Source organism: Anser brachyrhynchus (genome assembly GCF_964034855.1).
Source record: "Anser brachyrhynchus genome assembly, chromosome: 24".
Classification (NCBI taxonomy): domain Eukaryota; kingdom Metazoa; phylum Chordata; class Aves; order Anseriformes; family Anatidae; genus Anser; species Anser brachyrhynchus.
Genome location: NC_137717.1, coordinates 7279980 through 7294164, shown reverse-complemented (window position 1 = coordinate 7294164; position 14185 = coordinate 7279980). Strand labels below are relative to the sequence as shown.

The 14185-nt window shown below is 50.7% G+C and overlaps 1 protein-coding gene across 1 annotated transcript in view; it reads left to right on the top strand.

Moving 5' to 3' along the window:
* Positions 1-11594: 11594 nt before the first annotated feature.
* The window catches only part of EYA3 (EYA transcriptional coactivator and phosphatase 3), a 67508-nt gene continuing 64917 nt past the window's right edge, over positions 11595-14185 (top strand). The window contains exon 1 of the mRNA XM_080566748.1: positions 11595-11779. The gene's annotated coding sequence lies outside the window, so the exon portion shown is untranslated. The remainder of the gene's footprint in view (positions 11780-14185) is intronic.

Here is a 14185-nt window from a genome sequence, read left to right as displayed (position 1 = left end):
ATAGTACAGATTCACATGTGCCTGGCAATCTCCTCTGGAGACCTGTGGCTGAGTTTGGAGATTCTTCTCTTCTCTCCTGATGGCAGTCCCCATACCTGGGTCCTGTTGGTAGCTGCCTCCATGAAGATACGGCTTTTCTTTCTCCTCACTGCTCCCTTCACTTGGACTTCATCTTCTATACCCTTATCTTCAGTTGAGTTCAATCCTTTGTGCTGTTCTTTGTGTCTAGGGCGCAGCTGAGGTTTCTCTTGAGGAGGATTGGTTCTGCTGCCGCTGAAGAGATGTGTCCATTTTCCAATGTCTCAACCTATAAGTTTTGATTAATTGCACTCTATTTCTGCATGCTGCCGAGGACTGACATAATCAAGTTGTTGTGTTACCATACAGATTTTCCTGCAGAAAATTGCTTTTCTTACAGAAAGTAGCTTCCAAAGAAATAGTGCTTTCTGACAGGGCCCAGGGCTTAAATGAATTTGCTGAAAAGCGGCTGGTGTGTTCTCCACTTGCCTTTGTTTCTTCTTTTCCTCTAATGAACTGGACTGTGTGACTGAATGTAAAGTGAAACATCTTTTCCTAATAAAACTAAGGTATTTTGGTGTTTTATACATAAACTAGCTCTTAAAACAGTAAAATGTGGTTCCTATTTTCTGTGTAAATAGCGAAATACAGTTCTTTTTACCTCATTTGTCCTGCTAGGTTTAACCTGATAAATAGATAGCTCAAGCTGAGCCTCAAGGGTCAAAACACAGTTTAGATGATATGTTGATGACATCTGGGTGACACACAAGAGCCAAACAATATTTAGCAGTAGACTAAAGTGGGCTGATAGGTATGGGAGACTTTGAACTATGCAGCATGGCTGTGTTCAGGCACTGAAATTGGTTTTTGTTGGCATAGCCCATTCCCTCATTAACTGGGAACACTTTGGTGGGACACAACTTTTTATAAAGGCAACAGTTACACAAGGTTACTCTGGGGAAAATGTTAGTTAACTGTTGTGGTGGTATCTCTGAGACGCTCTTCTGCTCCCTAGATGAAGGGCTGTAAGAAAGGAACGGTGCTGGGCAGTAGCACAGGGGCTTAGAGCACTGCTGTGTGAGAGACTCCAGCTGGAGTCTCTCACCCAGAGGACTTGCTGTCCCTCTAATTTGGCTGGCTCTGGTTCCCCTGTGAAACTATTTCTGGCTTAGAGATTCCTCCCAGTGACTTTTTCTCCCAGAGTCGTTACTTTTGATATTGAAATCTCGGTCTTTCTGGTAGCATTTCCTTTCATACAGTTTACCATCTTTGCTGACCCATGGTACAGACCTTTCAGATCTCTACATGTTTGGTTTTTTTCCAGGTAGCTTACAATGAGTCCCATGAGAACTTGAAATGCTTTTAAGACCCATGTTAAGCTTCTGGTTCCGCTTCTCAGGGATGTAGATGGTTGAGATTTGACCGGTGGAATGATGCCACTAAAGAGTGTAGCCTGTGGCCCAGGTCACTGAAGTAATCATTTTCTGAGCTTCTTCAGTTTGAGTCATTTTTTCCACTGAGTGTGACTCGTTTGGGGCAGCAAAACATGTGGCTTGTAAACAATGGTGTTCATTCTCAAGTTAGCTGTTCCTGTTTCCTTTCTTCCTGTTCCGCCTATGATACATTTGTATGTCTGAACATGCAGTGTTTCTCTGTGGTGGTTTTACTCAGGTGGGCAGCTGAGCTCCACCACAACCGCGCTCTCACTCCCCCTCCTCAAAGGGATAGGAGGAGAAAATACAATGAAAAGAGCTCAAAGGACAGGGAGATCACTCAACAATTACCATCATGGGCAAAACAGACTCAGCACAGGGAGATTAATAAAATTTATTACCCATTACTAACAAGCTAGAGCAGTGAGAAACTAAAAGCACCTTCCCCTTGCATTCAGGCTTTGTAAAAGCAAACTGTTTTGAATTTCTTGGGTGGGAAAGAAATGAACGCACGATGTGGATGCCCAACAGATGCAGGCTGGGCTGTTGCCTGGCCTCTGCAACGTATGCCAAGGCAGTGAGATAGGTTGAATTTTAATTCACTGTTTAATTACAAGAGATAGAAATGATGCAGGTCCTAAAAACCCTCATATCTCCATCTTTAGAGCAGTTTTTGGGTCAGTGATCCATGTAGACTAAAGTATTTGTCCTTGCTATGTAGGACAAGAAAATACATTGGTAGGAGTAAGGATTTTTTTTTCCTTTGGGAAGGAGAAAAGGTACCAGATAGGTACACAGACACCTTACAGGAGGGTCTTGGCTTTAGTTTTCTGTGGAAATCATTTGTCTTATGTGTCTGATTTCCAAAGACGGTACACCACGGTCTACCAGAGTCCAGCTCTTTTTAGAAACCCAGAAATTGTTCCTGAAGGTTTTGGTTCCATTCTAAAGCAGGGGGGTTGCCTTCCCCTTCATCTGCAGTTTGTGGGGATTTTTCTGCTGGTCAGTGATGGTGGGATGAGAAAGGGCCTTTGCAAGTTTACTTGTACCAGAAAATAACAAAAGGGAAACTGCAACAGGAACCTCCTCCCTTTTGGATTAAAGGGGACGGGGTGCAGGACTTCCATGTTTGGTGCTACTTTATAGTCTAGGGATGAGTGGAGTGTCCCCCTGAACACGTAGACAGGTCTAGGTCTAGATTTCACCAGATGCTTGCCAGGTAAACTAGATTTCTCTGGGTGGAAAAGCTGTTCGGTAAAGCCTAAACCAAGTCCTGATGGCTGCAGAAAGCCTGAGTGGTAAGATAGAGATGAAATCCGTTCTTGCTGAGACATAAACCATTGTATTACTTAACATTTATCTTAGTTTGGTGCAGGCATTTGGTGCTCTAAATGAGCTGCTGCTGCTCAGGAGCCATCTCCTAGTCACTCAGCCACAGGGCTGAATGAATCAGCGAACAGTGGCAAAGACACAGAGTAAAATGGAAAATACTGTCATCTTTGCTATGAAGCCATGTTGTGGACATGCCTTACAGTTTACATAGAGGCCTATTTTTATACGTGCTTTAGTGTATTGCCTTTCAAAAAGAGTATGTGAAAACAAACAGTGGTACGGAGGGAAACCAGGACATCAAAAGCTGTTCTTTTCCTGAACCTGAGAACAAGAGGTAATGGGGGGAAAACAGCAAGAAATTGGTTGAAAAGACCCACAAGTACTTTTCCTATGGTGGATTGCAGAACTCAGCATAGACTATCATTGAGGACAGAAGTGTTTGATAATTTTTCATCCATGCATGCGTGCACATAAATGCTTTATAAAGATCCCAGTGTAACTGCTAGCTGAGGAAGTTTCTGCCACATATTGGCAGATGCTGGTGGAGTATGATAAGGGACGCACTATACTGTGTTCACTTTCTTCTCTGATCATCATCTGTTGGCTGCTGTTGGACATGGCACTGAGCCAGACGGCTTGGATCCAACATGACGTTTCTTATACTGTCTGTGTGGCTGTATCTTCTTCTTCCACCCTTCCTCTTTCCTAAAGAGCTGTCCTGTCTTTGTAATGCATGGAAAAACCCTTTCTTCCACCCTTTCTCCTTGGGCTATAGCAACTCTTGCCACGTGCAATTTGTATTTCAGGAGCATAACTAGTTCTGGGGGATTAGCTATAGCCACGGCAACATTGGGTAGAGGGACCCATGTGGAAACGACCAAGTTCAGGTGCTCTCCTCATCTTCCACAAGAGAATTTATTTTGCTAGTCCTTCTATGCTTTCTTAAAATAACTGAAAATAGAGAAACTGTGAGAGGTTGGGCTTATGTGGTGGTTTTACTCAGCTGGGCAGCTGAGCTCCACCACAACCGCTCTCTCACTCCCCCTCCTAAAAGGGAAAGGAGGAGAAAATACAATGCAAAAGGCTCAAGGGTTGAGATAAGGATGGGGAGATCGCTCAACAGTTATTGTCATGGGCAACACAGACTTGGGAGATTAATAAAATACATTACCTATTACTAACAAGCTAGAGCAGTGTGAAACTAAAAGCAAACTGAAAACACCTTCCCCCATCCACCCCCTTCTACATCTTTCCTCTGAGCAGCGCAGGGGAACAGAGGATGGGGGCTGCGGTCAGTCCCTGACGCTTCGTCTCCACCGCTCCTTCTCGGTCCCTCTCTGCCCCTGCTCCCCGTGGGGTCCCTCCCACGGGATGCCGTCCTTCCCGAGCTGAGCCTGCGGGGGCTGCAGCTCTTCAAGAACTGCTCCCACACGGCTCCGCACCACGGGGTCCATCCCCCAGGAGCAAACTGCTCCAGCACGGGTCCCCCACGGGCGGCAGCTCCCCCGAGACCCCCCGCTCCTGCGGGGGCTCTCCACGGGCTGCAGCTCCGGCCCGGGGCCTGCTCCTGCGGGGGCTCTCCATGGGCCGCGGCCTCCTCCAGGTCACCTCCACCTGCTCCAGCGGGGGCTCCTCCACGGGCTGCAGCGTGGAGATCTGCTCCGTGTGGGACCCATGGGCTGCAGGGGGACAGCCTGCTCCACCAGGGGCCTCTCCACAGGCCGCAGGGGAGCTGCTGCTGTGAGCCTGGAGCACCTCCTGCCTCCTGCTGCACTCACCTTGGGGGCTGCAGGGCTGCTTCTCTCTCCTCACTCTCCCAGCTGCTGTTGCGCAGCAGGTTTTTTTCCCCTTTCTTAAACACGCTCTCACAGATGCGTAAACAGTGTTGCTTATTGGTTTGGCTCTGGCTGGTGGTGGGTCCCTTTGGCACCGGATGAAACTGGCCCTTAACTGGCCCTTAACTGGCCCCCATCTAACATGGGGCAGCTTCTGAAATCTCACAGAGGCCACCCCTGCAGCCTCCCGTTACCAAAATCTTGCCACATAAGCCCGATACAACTTAACATAGCAAGTTTCCCTAAAAAAGTGATGGGCTATTGCAGTGTTGTTATCTAGAGTAAATGGGCTGTCTTAGCTTCCTTTTCCTCTTACAATTGACAGTGCGAGCGACACCTCTGCTGGTCAGGCAGCTGAGCTGTAAGACCTGCAATTCACAAGCAGAAATGGGGCATCATCCCTTGCCTGGGCACCAGCAAGCTGTCCTCAGGCCTTTCAGCATGCATGGCTACATCAGGAGTGTTTGAAATCTGGTTTTCTAGAACTCCTGCTGTGGCAGCGTACCTCTGGCTGCTGGCAGCTCGTGTGGTTTCGGCTCTCTGGTAACTCCTTTTGCCCTTAAAAGATGAATCTCCACAGTCCTGACTTGTCATTGTCCACAGGATGGGCAGATGTTTGGGTGTGCTGCTCCTATGGGCTGGGCTCATCTTTCCTGCTCTGATCTCAGCACCTCAGCGACTAGCATTTGCACAGAACGTTGCCGAGCTGCCTGACTCGCTATTGAGGATTGGCAGCCTCCCTGCTAGGAGGCCCCCCCATCACACCAGCTGGAGGGCTTCAGGCTCCTCGGGCAAGAACGGGTGCATAAGAATTTGGGGGAATTAAGTCTTTCTTTACTAGCAGGAGATCTTTGGCTTGACTTCTTCACTACCATTAAAATGGCCCCTCACGCATTACCAGCCTCTCTGTCAGCCTGCTTCATTCAAATTACCTTTCTGAGATATTTGGTTGTCCTGCAGCAGCAGAGAAGTCCAGATGTAGTATTAAATATTAACATAACACTAAGGTGCAAAGTCCCTTGCTTCACAGCCAAAGCATTTCTCACCAAAACAGATAAAGCTGTAACCTGAAAATAATTCATGGGATTTATCTGTCACCCATCTTCTCGGGTCCAGTCAAACTGCATCCTTTCCAAATGCAGGCAGGCCCTGCCTGGGCACTTTGGAACAGTGCGTCTGGATGGCACTGAGTTTGCATGAGTGTATTTTGATGATGCGGAGGGCATCTGTAAAGGAAAATTATGCTGGCACATGCCCCAGTGCAACTGTTGCAGGTCAAATCACAGAACTGATGTTCTGGGGAAGGACCTCTGTAGGTCTTTAATTCAACCTCATGTCTGAAGTAGGGCTATCACTAATGCCAGGTGAGGTCAGCTGTGGCTTTATCTAGCTAGGTGATAAGGGTGGAGACCCCTGGCCTCTCCGGGTACCTGGCTCAGGGCTGCACGGCCCTCCTAGAGAAAATCTCATCATGTCCACCTGACTGCCCCGCACCTCAGTTTGTGGCTGTTGCCCCCTGTCACACCATTTGCCACTGAGAAGTGTTTGCTACCACCCTCTTGCAGCTTCCCTTCCAATAGCTGCTGGCAGCCACCAGATCGCCCCTCAGGCTCTGCTCTATCCTAGCCCAGCTCCCACAGCCTCTCCTTGTAGGTTGTGCTCCAGGGCTCGGGCCAAGTGGCAGCTGTCTGTCAGTGCCACTGCAGCTTTCCGTGTCCCTTTATGGTTGCAAAAACTGTTCAAGGTGCAATATCATAAGTACCAAGCAGAGGGGATGTTAACTGCCCTCACTCTGCTGGCCACGCTCCTCCTATCATAGCCTAGTTTTCTTTAATCACAATGAGAGCATGCTGGCAGCCTTCTCTGTGGAGAATGGCTGTAATTAAGCTGGTGCATCTTTGCTGGGAAATCCGGGTATTTACAGTAGCTTTGCATACGCTGCAGTTGGGTGTCTAGCAGGCGTAGATGGGGAGACTACAGGATGTGCAAACACCCGGTTCCTTCTCATAACAGTTCAGGTTGTATTCCCGCTCTGATGTGCTTTCAGCATGCCTTTGTGTACCTACCAGTTGTGACTGGCCCCTCAGGGCTGTCTCAGCCCTCAGAAACCTCATGCCTCTTTCCTTGCAGAAACCAGTGCCAGCTCTTAACAGCAAAGAAAACGTAACAATATTTCCTTGTTAGACAACCCATGGTGAATACAGATAGCAGACAGAAACATGTGATCTCTCATTACAATGTAAGTGACTCAGATGGATATTATGCCCATAGCCGAAGCGATGCCAGTGCACCATACGCATCTGGGGAATTCCCACATGGGACCTGAGCACACTGCCAGAGCTGCATGCCCTGGGGACTACAGCAGCAAGGGCAAGATCGGGTGGGTCCCTCACATGTCCCATCCACCCTTTCTTTCCAGGCTGGTGGAACAGAGGAGAACAAGAACTGAGAGGGGCTTATAATGCTGCAGAGAGGACAAGGAAACTTACTGCCACAGCCTGGAATATTTTTCTGGTTGGTGTTGGCCCATACTGGGACTCCCACACAAAGCAGTATCATCTTGACGCTGCAAGCAAGTCGCCAGCTACCGTGGAGGCATTCGGAACACAGCAGCGCTTGCAGTATGCTGGTCCCAGCCCCGGTGCCTGGGAGGAAAGGAGAGGCCCAGAAGACAGACCTGCGGGGTCCCTGCTCCCCCTGCGGCCGTGCCGCTGGGCCCAGCTGCCCCGTGCCAGGCCTGCGAGGCGCGGGGTGGCGATGCCGGAGGGAGGCCCTGGCTTGCACAGCCATTTCCCTGTCTGCCTGGCTGCTCGAGCCTGGCTGCTCGAGGAAGGGCCACGAGCGTTGGTGTTGTGCAAAAGGGTGCAGCCGGGGCATGTCTGAGCCATGTCACCAGTGTCAAGAGGGAAGTGAGTCACTCACCTGCGGGCCGGCGCCTTCTTTCCCGTCCCCGTTCTCCTCCCAGACACGGACACGCTGCCGGTGTGGCCCCGCCGGTGGCTCCGCTTGTGGCAGGGACCCGTTGGGCTGGGGGCTGCTGGGCCAGCGGGCCCTGAGGTAAGAGGATCCTCCGCTTTCTGCTTGCCTCCCTCCCCGAGCCCTGCAGGCTCTTTCTGCCTGTCCGTGTCTTGGGACATGGTCTGCCTGCACAGCCCCTGGGGAGGTGTGTGTGTGTTTGGTCCCGGAGCCCAGTGAGCAGGGATGAGACGTGCTGCTGGCCGTGGCATTGCCTTTGGGGCCCTGCCGGGAGGTCACCCCTGCAGTGTGGAGCTGTGGGAGCACAGGGACCCGGCTGTGGGCGGCTCGATCAGTTGCAGTTTTTCTGAGGTCTGTGTTTTAAGATGATCCCCACAACAAGATGAGGACCCAAACGCATTCTGTTTGGTCCTTGGGAAGCGAGTCAAGCGTTGGATCCTGCAGCAGCAGCAGTGTTGGAGAGCCCTGGCCGCTTGGTGCGTGTGGATTTCCTGCTCAAAGGGGCCCAGAGATAAACCCCCGGTTTTGAGCCGCCTTGAGCTGCAGGATACAAATTCTTATGCCACGTCCGCCACAGCTTACATCCCCGACCACTGGGGCAGGGCTGCACCGGGCTCCCTGTGCCAACGCCAGACAGAGTCAGCCCTGCTCCCCCTTCCACTCAGGGCCGATGTGGCAGCCCGGCTCCTGGCAGCAGCGTGTGCTGCCAGCCTGGGTTATCCCAGCAGTGCCGCTGTAGGCAGCTGAAGCCCTGCCCTGCCTTTCTGCAGCTGTCAAATGGCTACTGGGAAGTAGCTGCTCACTGCCCCCTGAGGAGCTCAGCAGCCAGGGGAAAGGTATTCTGCAGCTGAGCAAACCAAGCTCCTGGGCACATTCCAGCACACTTGGTAATAAGGTGGGGATGTGTTGTGCCAGGCTCGAAAGTGCTCACTAAGGAAAGCTACAGAGTTTATTTAATATTTCTTTCCCGTAATGAGCAAAAGGAAATTGTGCTGTTGTTGTGAGATCAGTAGTGGAAACTCACAGAAAATAATGTTTAGCATCAGCTCACCATCCACTTTGGTGAAAAAATGACTTCACATCTTTCCAAAGACCTGTCCTGGCACTAGAGAATTTCTCACAGTGACCAGGACTGGCAGGGATCGCACTCACCTGTGTGCTTATCCAGCATGCTGCCCTGCACAGCTCTCATCCTGCGGGCAGTGGCTAGTGCTTTCAGAGGCTTGCTGCTGGTATTTTGTTGTTCTTGTTCACTGCTCTTGAACAGAGCAGTTCAGAATGCATGCAAAGCCTATCTGCTAAAATGCTACTCCTCTGTACGCCACAGAGAGCTTGTTTCCACTAATAAAATGTGGATTTGCTCTTGGAAAGTGGCCTCCAGATATTTGCTAATAATGCTGTATCTTCTAAACCAAAGAGTTTCTGCTACCTGTATGATAGGTAGCAGAAACTCTTAGGACAAGAGGGAAGGGCCTCAAGTTGCACCAGGGGAGGTTCAGGTTGAAAATTGGGAGAAATTTCTTCTCAGAAAGAGTAGTTAGGCATTGGAATGGGTTGCCCACGGAGGTGCTGGAGTCACATGGGAATAAGTTATAGTAAAAAATATATATATTTGTTTTTATTAGACTGCGTGTTTGGTTGATAAAAGTAAAGGCATGTTCAAGGTTTGTTTGTTTTTCTTGGGACTTAGTCTTGCATAGCATTCAGTGTTGTCAGAATTTGTGTGCTTCCCTAGGACTGGATGAGAGGTAAATTACACTGAGAACAGGGCAGTCAAAAACTGTCAGTACCACTCAGTAAGCCGGGCCACTGAAACAAAGATGCATTTTAATACTGAATTCGAAATCACATACACAGAAACAGGCAATGCTGCAGCCCCAGAAAAGGGAGAAATTATTTCTGATGAGAACTCCTCCGCAGCCCAAAACCTCTTGGGCTTTCATTTCCTCTAAGAACTTGGCTGCAGCAGGACAGCACACTTTGTTTTGCAGTTGCTATAGCCTTTGCTAATGCTCCCCTTCCTGCAGTGACAAGACAGTCTCAACGCCTGCTCTCTCATGGACTGGCTACCAGCTAACCTCACTGAAGTGTTCTTAGTTGGTTTTTAATTTAAGCTCCCAGAATCAGTTGTATGGGCATAAATGGGGCTCTGCCCCGTCCCTGAAGGATCAGATTCCCTGGTCCATCTCTACAGCAGCTGATGGAGAAGGGGGAGGGAGGGAAGAAGCAGGTGATGGAGGGAAGGAGACTGCTGCAGCCTCCGTTCCAGCACAGATCCGTAGCATTGCTGCAGGAGCCTGATCTCACCCTTCTGGTCACCCAGACAGGGTCTGGCGCAGACAGAACCCAGCTGTCCCTGGCACACCTCCCCCTGCTCCACGCTGGCAGCCCCAGGCAGGGCCCACCCTGCTCAGGCTGGGCAGGGTCTCCCATGCTGGTGCAGTGCTGCCCCTGCAGGGCTCCCTCGTGCCAGCGGAGTTTGGGTCCTGTTCAGCTTGGTTGGCTTCTGCGTTCCTTGGACATCCCGTGCTGTTGTTGTGGGAGGCAAGGGTGATCCTGCAGCAGTTCAGGGCTCATGCAGCTAGTGCCAGCTGCCGGATGCTGCATTGCTGCCTTGTGTTGCAAATGGCACCTCTGTGGTGCACCCGGTCCTAGGGACAGAAATCACCCATGCAGGGACGGGGAGGGTGGCTCAGGGGTCCACTGGCCTCAGTGCCACCCCTTGAGGCTGTGGGGGTTCAGGTAAGGACCCCGTATGGCAGCTGCTCTCAGGTTCACCTGCAGCTGAGGACGAGAGACTCCAGACAGGGCTCTCGCTCTTCTTTTCGGAGCCTGTGCTGTCCCTGTGCATCTCAGGGTGTTTTGGAGCCTGGGCAGGCAGGGCCCAGGGCAACAGGAAATCCTGGTTTGCTGAGCACAGCAATTGCACAGTGCCCGCCGGGCTGGGAGCTCGACTGGGCTCCCGCTGGCCGCCAGCATTGCCAGCCTCTGCTTGGCCCAGGGCACCACGCCGAGGCGCTCTGCTCTGTAATGGCCCTGGGAGAGGCTGTCTGCACCCCAGGAGCTGGTGCAGGAGAAGATCCAGGGTGGAACTGACCCAGGCAAAGAAGTCCAGATCAGCACTGGGGCTTTGTCTGCCCTTGGCCAGGGGATACCAAGGCACTGGCACTGCTGGGGGGTGGGTGCAGGCGCAGCACCAGCTGCCCCAGTGCTGCACAGCCCACCGCCTCAGCATGCCCATGACCAGGCAGGTCCAAGTCAGCATCTCCACAGAACAGCATTGCTGCTGTGCACCTTGTGCCGTCTGCCAGTGTCCCCTCGCCCCGCTGATGAGGAGGGTGGTATGTCCTGGCATTGATCCAGGGCTGCCCAGCATGGGAGCTGCAGTTTGGAATTTGCTGGCATAGCCAGGACCATGTGTCCAGCTTTGCTTGTCGCTGGTGTCGCCCTGGGCACCGCACCGATTTGCGTCACTGTGATGAGTGGTCTTCAGGCTGCCCCAAATCTTGGTGGTCAGGATGTGAAGGTGGATGGTTCAGGTGAAGATCTGCCACGCTGTGGTTTCTCAGTGGCTGCTTGAAGGTCCCTGAGATAAAAGGAGGTTTGCAATGGCTGGATTCCTGGGTCTGTTATTCCCAACACAAATGTGAAGAAGACTCTGCTAGGGAATGAGTCTGCCCATGAGATATATGAGCTTCCTGACACTTCCTTTCCTCGAAGTTTTTAAGTCAAAACTCTTCTGGCCTCTGCCATACATCTGTTTGGAAAAATGATGTTCAAACGCTAATCCGAGGTCCAAACAAGGACAGACGGTGGATTCCTATTCTGCCTTTAGAGGAAAACCCCAACTTTCACAATTATCAGAAGCAGAGATACTTTGAGGAAACAGCTTTAAGGACTTTCCAGATCTTTGCTGTGGTTAATTGCCTTTCCTCTACAGTTTATTTTATTTCTCATTTCCTTTGGGCTGAGGTCACACATTTCCTCTTCGTTAGTGACTCTGCAGTCATGCTGCAGTTGCTCTCATTGGTGTCCTGTTCTTGAGAGCTGCCTGCGTGGGCACCTTTCAGACCCTTGTCAAAGAATATAACAATTGGAAGAGGACCAAGCACCTTCAATAAGACTTACATCACTTCTCCACTGAAGCTGAAGATGGACATACTGCACTGAATCCCTTTGCCTGTGGTAAGCACAAAACAGACTTTATTGGTACTGCTGAAAAATGCTTTTGCTAATGCCATAGCTTGTGTTAGTGTGGTCTTTGCACCTTGTAGCTGTAAATCCTTATTGGGAGAGCATGGCCCACTGGAGAGACTGGGACCAGCGAAGTATTTGTCCCAGCCACACTCTGCTGTGCATCTGGTTACTTTCATCTCTAGTTTTGCCTACAGTGGAGCTGACAATATAAACCACTTGGGATTATTGGTTGAGGTACTTGTGTACTAGGCAGTGGCTTGAGCTACAGATGCCAAGGATTTTGGTAATGCAGTGCAGTCTGCTGCTGCAGTGAACGGGACCCACATCTGCCAGCCTACAACCCAACCACCACTCTTTTTTTCTCTTCTGCTGGCATGGAGACCATTTCATAGAATCACAGAGTCACAGAATGGTTTGGCTTGGAAGGGACCTTAAAGATCATCTAGATCCACCCCCACTGCCATGGGCAGGGAACCTCCACTAGAATGGGTTGCCCAAACCCCGTCCGACCTAGCCTTGAACACCTCCAGGGATGGGGCATCCACAAATTCTCTGGGCAACCCGTTCCAGTGCCTCACCATCCTCATTGTGAAGAATTTCATCCTTATATCTAATCTAAATCTGCTCTCTTTCAGTTTAAAGTTTACATGTTTTATGCAAAGGGGAACCACTTCAATGGGAGAGAATGAGTGAGATTCCCTGTATGGTACTCCAGAATTTAGGGCTGAGGACATCTCATGAAAATGTGGACTCAGGTTCCTCAGGCTGCAGAGTAAAGTTGGTATTGAGTAAATTTAGAGGGGAAGGGTGCCATGCTCTCTTCTAGCTGTATGTTGTAGAATACCTGGCTTGACAAGCAAGAAAGGAAAAATAACTCATGATTTTTCTCCTTCCCCTTCCTGAGCTTCTGTTGCTGAGCCTGTTAGCGTATGGTGCAGAATATGCCTTTGATCAGTTCCGGCCAGATGCCCTGGCCATGTCCCCTCCCCACCACTTGCCCACCCTCAGCCTGCTGGCTGTGGGGGCTGGAGGCAGCCCCGATGCTGTGCCTGCAATAGGCAAAACACTGGTGCTGTATCAGCGCTGTCCTGCCTACGTGGGCTGCTGTGGGGACAGGGAACTCTGTCCCAGGCAGACCCAGGACAAGTGGTCAGGCAGCTGGACTCGGTGATCTTTGTAGGTCCCTTCCAACCGAGCTGTTCTCTCTATTCTATTTCCTGAAGGACTGTGGCATTGACACTGCACAATCTACTACTGTCAAGACAGATGAGCTCTACCAAGTCTTGCCAGGGCTGTATAAGCATTATCATCTCCAGTCACCCATCCTGCACCTTTGCCAGAGGTTTCCAGCAGACTTAACAATGTAGAGCACGTTCTTACTTTCATTTCTACTGGTCAAAGTGCAGCCCCTTAGCTCAAACCTATCCTCAGGTGCACGGCTTTGCAGTGGAGGAGGACACGCAGGTTTGTGTCTGCTAAATCTGGCAGCTGATGGGCAGGCCTGGGAAGACCAGCGGCGAAGTCCACCAGAGCCCCTGTGTGCAGCACCAGAAATGGCAGGGTAGAGGGACTTCCCCGCAGCAGAGTCCGAAGGAACAGTTTCTGAGTGACAGTGATGGCTGGGTATTGGACGTGGGCACTTATCTCCTCGTGATTTCTGTGAGGGGAATACATCACCTTTTCTTTTTTCCCACTTTGGGTACATTCAAGTTTAGTGCTACAGTGATAGAGCATCTTTCATTCCAAAGATTCCAGTCCCAAACACCAGAACTATTTGCTGCAGTTGGCAGCTACTTAGAACTGGGGTTTAGGAGGCAGATTTGAAAGAACCATAAGGTCTCTAATGATCATAGGTAATTAGGACTTGATTTTCTTTCTTATTCTAACATCAGAACAGTGTATAAAACACAGAGGTCCCCACCAGTCTCTCTTCATCCCTTCCCTTAAGCGTCTGTGTCTGCTAGGTGCGCCTCTGAGCTGGGAGATGCAAACCTTTCCGACTGGCTTATGTCTTTACCGGGGTGGTGCCTCAGGGAGTGGAAGAGCTGTGTCTAACAGACGTTTATTTAAGGCCATGTTGTGATTATCACCACTCTTCATCCACAAATGAAGGGGTGGAAATGGAGCCATAAGATGACTAGTAGGATTTGCTTTGGGTCCTGCACGAATCAAAGTCAGTGCAGGAAACAGCACAGGCCCCTGCCTGCTCTGGGACCTCTCCACAGGGCAGCAGGGGCTGAGACGTTGTTCTCCTCGGGGAGGGGCCAGACCTCTGCAGTCAGACCCTGAGGGCATCCTCACCGCCTGGCTACCACCTCCTCGATCAGGTACTACCTTTTAGAGACCAGGGGGTTCTCACCAGAGATGAAGGTGAAAGAGGACAGATGCACGTGT